The sequence below is a fragment of the Hemicordylus capensis genome, chromosome 4, assembly GCF_027244095.1.
Source record: "Hemicordylus capensis ecotype Gifberg chromosome 4, rHemCap1.1.pri, whole genome shotgun sequence".
Taxonomy (NCBI): Eukaryota; Metazoa; Chordata; class Lepidosauria; order Squamata; family Cordylidae; genus Hemicordylus; species Hemicordylus capensis.
Genome location: NC_069660.1, coordinates 158,168,024 through 158,175,952, shown reverse-complemented (window position 1 = coordinate 158,175,952; position 7,929 = coordinate 158,168,024).

Genomic DNA, 7,929 nt, shown 5'->3' with positions numbered 1-7,929 from the left:
CAATACAGGTGGTGCATCCCAGCACCCCGACCCTCCAAGCTACTGGCAGTAGCTGTTAATCGTCTGGGCAGCAGTTGCTCTGCCTACCGAAGAGGGAGCCCTTGGTCATCTCTGGGGAGGTACGCTTTTTAAGGCTTCCTCCCTACTAACCATCTTGCCCTTTCTCACTGCCCATGAGAAAGAGCTTGTAGTGAGCATGGCTGATTACAGGCTAGAGCTCATTTTCAAGTGTGGCTGCAATGACAGTGAAGTTTGCTAATTCACTACTACTACTACCACCACCACTACGTCTTCACAAAGGGGTCCAGCAGAGCTATTCCAAGCAGTGAAAGGTCTTCTCCCTTAAAATAATAATATACAACTCTCTTAGGCATTTTGTGATTGTAGGGGAAGAATGGCAGTTCAGTCCCCAAACAGAAAAGCAAAACCAGTTTGGGGAGAATTCAGCCAAGCAAGAAGTCTGGAGACAGTTCTTTAAGTCTGAAGAACAACAAGGATTTATTTAGAAGTTACAAAAGGATAGGAAAGCTGAGCTTAAGACTGAAAGGGGCGAGAGACTAAAAACAAACAGCCTTCTCTGGAGAGACAAAATGGAGACTAACACTGGAAGAACAAAAAGAGGAGGAGTCCAGCACTTTTATCCATGACCCTAAAAAACTCCAGTGGTTATTATGAGACATTGCAGCTGAGAGTTGATGCTGCCAGGGTCCTAGCTCCAACAGTGATGTGTTTGCAAGACATTTTGTGCCTAGGGTATCTATTTGGAGGCAGTATCAGTTCCTGAAGTTTCCAGGCATTGGTCTAATCTCTGGAGCTTGGATTACTTTCAGTTATTACGGCCTGAGGATGTAGATAAGGTGCTTGGAATGGAATGGTCCTTCGCATGTTTGGACTTTGCCATACCTTGCTTTGAAGAATTAACTGAATGGGGTTAGGAGGTAATTAATACCTCCTTGAAGGAGGTGGTGGTCCTGGCCATTTTTGAAGATTGTGAGACCACTTCTGAATAAACCCTCATTGGACCCCTAAGGATATGAGGTCACACACATCTCATTAAGAGGCAAAGTATTTGAACAGGCAGGGTCTAAACTGCAGGCATGCTTGAATGAAACTGATTATTTATAGATTCATTTCATATCTGCCTTCTGCCCTAGATTGGGGACTGAAGCAGCCTTGGTTATTCTGTGATGCAAGAAAAAGACAGAGCATTATCCTGATGATTCTCTTTCTGGACACAATAGGGGAACTGTTTTCTGGTGATTCGAGTTTTTCCCAGGGGGGACAAGTCTTTGAAAGTGGGGACCAGGGGCATAGCTAGGGGAGAGCGGGGCTGTGTTCTCCACTCTCACCAGCAGCCCCTCAGAGTGAGAGAAATAATGAAGAAAATGGGGAGGGGTGGAGCTGGGGCACCCTCAGAAGCTAGAGGGCCTGGGTTCTTTGAACCCATCCACTCAATTATAGCTATACCCCCGGTGGGGACTACTGACCTGTCCCATAGAACTTACTCTATTAAGCTCCATAGCATTCAGTCTTGTTCCTTGTGCTGTTTATCATCTAGAACCACTGAAAGAGGTTCTCTGTTCATCCACTCTCGATAAAATGGAGGGGACAGAATATGGGTTGGCTGTGCCCATCCTACCAGCTCTCAGCTCCCACATGATCACTCTCTCCTCTTCCTATCTTGATCTTTGCATTTTCATGACTACAGGCATGGCTCTCCTGCCCTGTTTAGAGTTTTGAGAACAAGCTCCATGTCATCTCTGGCAAGCCACTACTTATCACAGCTTCAGCTTCCCATTTGCAATATGGGAACAATAATATTGACCCATCTTATAAATTTGTTGTAAGAATTCCTGCAAGCCTTTTGAACGCTTGAAATGTGCTATATACATGACATTATTCTAGTCACTATTGAAACTGTACAGTCTTTGTGGGGACGAGAGCTGTTAGATGTATATGAAGAGATGACGCTGTCTGGTAGAACACAGTTTTAATGGTTGGAACACTAAAATTCTGGATGAAAAAATACATCATAAGATAGGATCTATCAGATCAGTTCCCTTCCATGTATTTATTTTTTAAAAATTGTTCCCTGCTTTATTTACTCAATTTCCTGTTCCCAAATGGATTGGAGTGACTGATTTCCCACATGAGAGCAGGGTGGGGATAAGCTTAGCAGCCCACAAAAGAGACCTTTCCTTGGAGCTATGTAAGGAACTCCCTTCCTGAAACAGGAATTGGAAAAGATGAAGCCAGACAAATGCTGAGTTGGGGAAACAGCAGCAGCATAGCAATGGACAGATGGCCATGAAGCTGCTCTTGCCTCACTCCCTACAGCCTGCTCTCCTCTGCATTCTTCCATTGCTTTAACTAGGGATGTGCGAATCGATTCAGATACAAATCGATTTGTACCCGAATCTAGCTGATTCGGGTGATTTGGAGACAAAACGAATCACCCCTGTGGTCCATTGGCTAGATTCGGGTACAAATCGAATCGTGGCTGATTCGATTCGAATTGATTCAGGTTTCGGATCTGTCCTATTAATTTCCCCAGATTCCCAGTTTTCTTTCTTTCTTTCTTTTTTTAAAGGTAAGCTCTAGCCCTTATAGAAGTGGAGTTATGTGTGGTCACTATTTTTCAAGTGTTCGGATTCTTTGGTGTATAATAACTTTCACTCAATGAATCCTTATGAGGATTCATTACACAGCTTCATTTCTTCTATTCATTTTGACTGTCTTTTAGACAGTGCCAGTTGTCAACTGCCATGTGCCAACTACACACCACTCCCACCCGCAAGGCAGTGAGGTACTACTCAGTTTAAGTTAAGTGCCTAATGGGTGGAGGCTACCACCCAAATTGCAGAGGGATTGGGCAAAAGGCTGGTTTTTGGTGAATTGTTGAAGTTTTCCATAGGAAATCATGTAGGTTTCAGCAGCCCCATAACTGCACTTGGTGGGTGCTGGGGTGGCCCAGAGTGAGTGGTGGTGTAGTGAACAGAGGGTGCCAGCCACCCCCATGGGTTTCTAGCCCATGGGGTTCAGGGTTCTGTTGTTTCTGAGGTGTTCTGAGTGTAGATTCTCTGGTAGCAAATGAGATTTTCAATACAAACCATGGATCCACTCTCATTTGCTACCATACAATCTACACTCAGACCACCTCAGAAACAACAGAACCCTGTACCCCATGGGTTAGCACCCCATGGGAGTGGCTGGCACCCTATGTGCACTACACCACCATTCACTCTGGGCCACCCCAGTGCCCTCCAAGTGCACTTATGGGGCTGCTGAAACCTCCATTATACCTTATAGGGGGAAACCTTAAAGATGAGTAAACTTCAACTATTCACCAAAAACTAGCCCTTTGCCCAATCCCTCTGCATTTAGAGAGCCAGCGTGGTGTAGTGGTTAGAGTACTGGACTAGGACCGGGGAGACCCGAGTTCAAATCCCCATTCAGCCATGATACTAGCTGGGTGACTCTGGGCCAGTCACTTCTCTCTCAGCCTAACCTACTTCACAGGGTTGTTGTGAAAGAGAAACTCAAGTATGTAGTACACCGCTCTGGGCTCCCTGGAGGAAGAGTGGGATATAAATGTAATAATAATAATAATAACACCAAGACCTGGCAATGGCTTAAGAATGGTTACAGTACTTGAAGAAAGAAACAGAGGGTTTAATACTGGCTGCGAAAGAACAGGCACTAAGAACAAATACAATAAGAGCAAAAGTCGAAAAATCCACAACAAACAGCAAGTGCTGTGTTTGTAAAGAAGCAGATGAAACAGTGGACCACCTAATCAGCTGTTGTAAAAAGATCGCACAGACTGACTACAAACAAAGGTATGACAAGGTAGCAGGGATGATACACTGGAACATCTGCAAAAAATACAAGCTACCTGTAGCCAAACATTGGTGGGACCATAAAATTGAAAAAGTGGTAGAAAATGAAGATGCAAAAATATTATGGGACTTCCGACTACAAAGAGACAAACATCTGCCACACAATACACCAGATATAACTGTAGTCGAGAAGAAAGAAAAGCAAGTCAAAATAATCGACATAGCAATACCAGGGGATAGTAGAAAAGAAGAAAAAGAAATAGAAAAAATCACCAAATACAAAGATCTACAAATTGAAATTGAAAGGCTGTGGCAGAAAAAGACCAAAATAATCCCAGTGGTCATTGGCGCCCTGGGTGCAGTTCCAAAAGACCTTGAAGAGCACCTCAACACCATAGGGGCCACAGAAATCACCATCAGCCAATTACAAAAAGCAGCCTTACTGGGAACAGCCTATATTCTGCGACGATATCTATAACAATTGACAATAAAATTCAGCCATCCCAGGTCCTTGGGAAGGACTCGATGTCTGGATAAAACAAACCAGTCAATAACACCTGTCTGACTGTGTAAACAAGATAATAATAATTTGGGTGGCAGCCTCCACCCATTAGGCACTACCACCACACCACACTCTTCCACCCCAGATCCCACTTTATGCCCCAAATCTGCCTCAAAGAAACTAAACCTTCAACAATTCACCAAAAATCAGCCCTTTGTCCAATCCCTCTGCAATTTGGGTGGTAGCCTCCACCCATTAGGCACTTAACTTAAACTGAGTAGTACCTCACTGCCTTGTGGGTGGGAGTGGGGTGTAGTTGGCACATGGCAGTTGACAATTGGCACTGTCTAAAAGACAGTCAAAATGAATAGAAGAAATGAAGCTGTGTAATGAATCCTCTAAGGATTCATTGAGTGAAAGTTATTATACAGCAAAGAATCCAAACACTTAAAAAATAGTGACCACACATTTTGCTCCATATCTCCACTTCTATAAGGGCTAGAGCTTAGATTTTTTAAAAAATAAAAGCTGGGAATCGGGGGGAATTAATAGGACAGATCCGAAACCCGAAATGATTCAATTTGGATCAGCCGCGATTCAGATCCGAATCAAATTTGGGGTGATTCGGATGGGTCAGATTCGGATCCAAATTGAATCAGGGCTGTTTCAATTTGGTAACAAATCGAAACACAGAAAATCTGAATTGCACACCCCTAGCTTTAACTAATGTTGGAGGAAATGCACAAAATTTTGCAAGCTGCATCCCTGAGAAGTCCCCCCACCTTCACACCCAAACCTTTGCAATGAAGCCCCAAAATAGAATACCTCCACCACACTCCATCTCCACATCTATATATATAATTCTCCTGGGTGTGCCAGGGAAAAATGCGTCCCGGCATCCCAGCTGATTGGCTGGGCTGTGGAGGCACCTTATTGGCTGGTGCACCCAGGAGAGAGGTCAGTCGGCCAGCGGCATGGGCCAGGGACGCTGGCAGGCCTGGCCTGGTGGCGATGGGTCGTGCAAGGGGTGAGGAGGCAAGGGGCGAGGCAAGGAGGAGGACCGGCCGAGGGGCGAGGAGGCGGCAGCGGTGGCGGGCCCCGATACTAGGGCAGGGGGTGGGGGGGAGGTGGCCGGCCCCAAAGAGGCAGGCCTCAAAGACTGGCAAGCGGCTCTCGGCGGGCACAACAGGCAGCAGAGGCAGCTCTTGGCGGGCCCGACAGGCGGTGGCACTTGGTCCGCTGGCGGCAGCCGCTGCAGCAGTGGCACTCGGCCCGCTGGTGGCGGCGGCTGCACTCGGCCCGCTGGCGGCGGCCGCACTCAGCACTCGGCCCCACCAGAGACTGGGTGGGGAGAGAGGTAGATGGCCCCAAAGAGCGCACAGATGCTCTGTGCGGGGTCGGCTTGTATGTAACTATTTCCCCAAAAGGAGTTGCTGGTAGATACTGCTACAGGAACAGCAGCAGCAGTGGGCAGGCAAAGCGTGCCTTGAAAGAGGAAGGTGTGGGGAAGGAGGTGGTAAAGGGGGCAACGGCAGTGGCTACAACCCAGGCTGTCGGCCAGGCATGTCCCAGAAGGGGAAGGACAAGCCACAGCACAGGGAAAATGGGCCATGGCAGCAAAGAGTAGGAGGATGGTCAGCAGTAGCCAGGTAGGATGGTGCCTGAAGGAGGGGGTGGGATGCCCCCACTTGCCACCTTGCAGCATGTTAACCACTTATTGAGGCCATTGCCTCAATTCACTTCAATTCAATTCAAACAACAATTGAGGCCATTGCCTCAATTCACTGCAAAAGAGAGCCTTCTCCAATCTCCAGAATGATTAGTCATCAGCATCTGGGTCCACTGTGTGTGGTTTTTAACATGGCAACATTATTACCACAAGCAGCCCACATTACCTCCATGTGTGCATTGTGAAGCCATCTCGTGAAGCCATTTTGTGTGCATTGTGAAACCATCTTGTGAAGCCATCTTGTGTGAACCCACAAACACACACAGTCCACGCACCATTTATCATGCTCCACAAAATACAGATACAGTGACTTTCCACTTCCAACACAGTAATTGAAAAGAACTCTTGCCTTATTGAAGGGCAATCCAGTTACTTAATGCATATTCATCATAATTCAAACAAAACACTTAGGCTTGCTTTTCTGTCTACTTTCATTGTTGAACTCCTTTGGGCTCCATTTTTCTAAAGAGCTTTCTAGCCTAACAATAAATAAACATTTTTTTAAATGGTCCCACTGAATGGTTGTCCCAAGGACGCTGGCTCTTAAAAAGCAACCTACTTAACTCCTCTTTATTAACTGTTGTGGTGGGAAATTGAATGCACCAAAGTGATCACTTGACAGCACATTTAGAATGGTGAAACCTTGGCCTCCCACAATAAGGATTAGCTAAAGAAATCCCACACCCCCATCCTCCACCCCCACTGTTGTGGGATCTTTTGTTTTCTACATACCACATGACAATATTGTTCCAAACCATTTTACCTAAGCCTGTCTTATCCCTTCCTTTTTTCTAGTGATGGGTCTGGACTGGTCCGGAGGCCATTGTAAAGGCCTCCGGACTGTCCAGACCGGTTCGGACCTGGCCAGTCCGGTCCGGGTGGAGGGGGTCCCTTTAAGGGCGGGGAGGGTTTACTTACCCCTCCCGCCGCTTTGCCCCCTCCAGCGCCTGTAGTTACTGTAGAAATTGGGGTGGCAGGATACCTCCCCGCCGCCCCTTCTGCCTCCTCCTCATTGCAAAGGCTGCGACAAGCCTTCTGCACATGCGCACGCGGCGCGCGAGCTTCACGTCTCCCCGACGCGACGGGTAGACCGGGTAGATCAGGCCTCCGATTGCCGGAGGCCTGGTCTACCCGGCCTTGTCCTGGCAGGTAGACCGGGCCTCCGGCGGTCAGAGGCCCGGTCTACCCGTCGCGTCAGGGAGACGTGAAGCTCGCGCGCCGCGTGCGCATTAACAGAAGGCTTGTCGCAGCCTTTTGCAATGAGGAGGAGGCAGAAGGGGCGGCGGGGAGGTATCCTGCCGCCCCAATTTCTACAGTAACTACGGGCGCTGGAGGGGGCAAAGCAGCGGGAGGGGTAAGTAAACCCTCCCCGCCCTTAAAGGAACCCCCTCCACAGTGCCGGACCGCAGCTGTGGGGTTCCATGCACACCCCTACTTTTTTCTCAGTTAAAGGGAACATATAAAAAGACTGTTCACAAGAGCAACCTCACCTAGGCTTCCACAGCCTGCTCGTGTGAAGCAGTGGAATTGAGGTAGGGAGCCCGGAGTTTTTTCTCAGGCTTTTCCCCAGGTAGGAGAATCTGAGCAGACATTTCTCCCCGGGTCACCAGTCGTGTGTGTGCTTGAACATAAGAACAGCCCTGCTGGATCAGGCCCAAGGCCTATCTAGCTCTTGGGAAATCCCCCAGTGCACCAGGCTCCTGGCCAATTGCACAGGAAAAGAGAAACAAAGAGAGCTAGAAAGGCTGTGGCAACCAAATGAGAGGGGCTTCTGTGATGTCAGTGGTTGTGCAGAAAGAGGTTCTCCCCCCGCCTCCCCGGCTATAGCTTGACAATAATATGCTGGGGTAAGAAAAGCC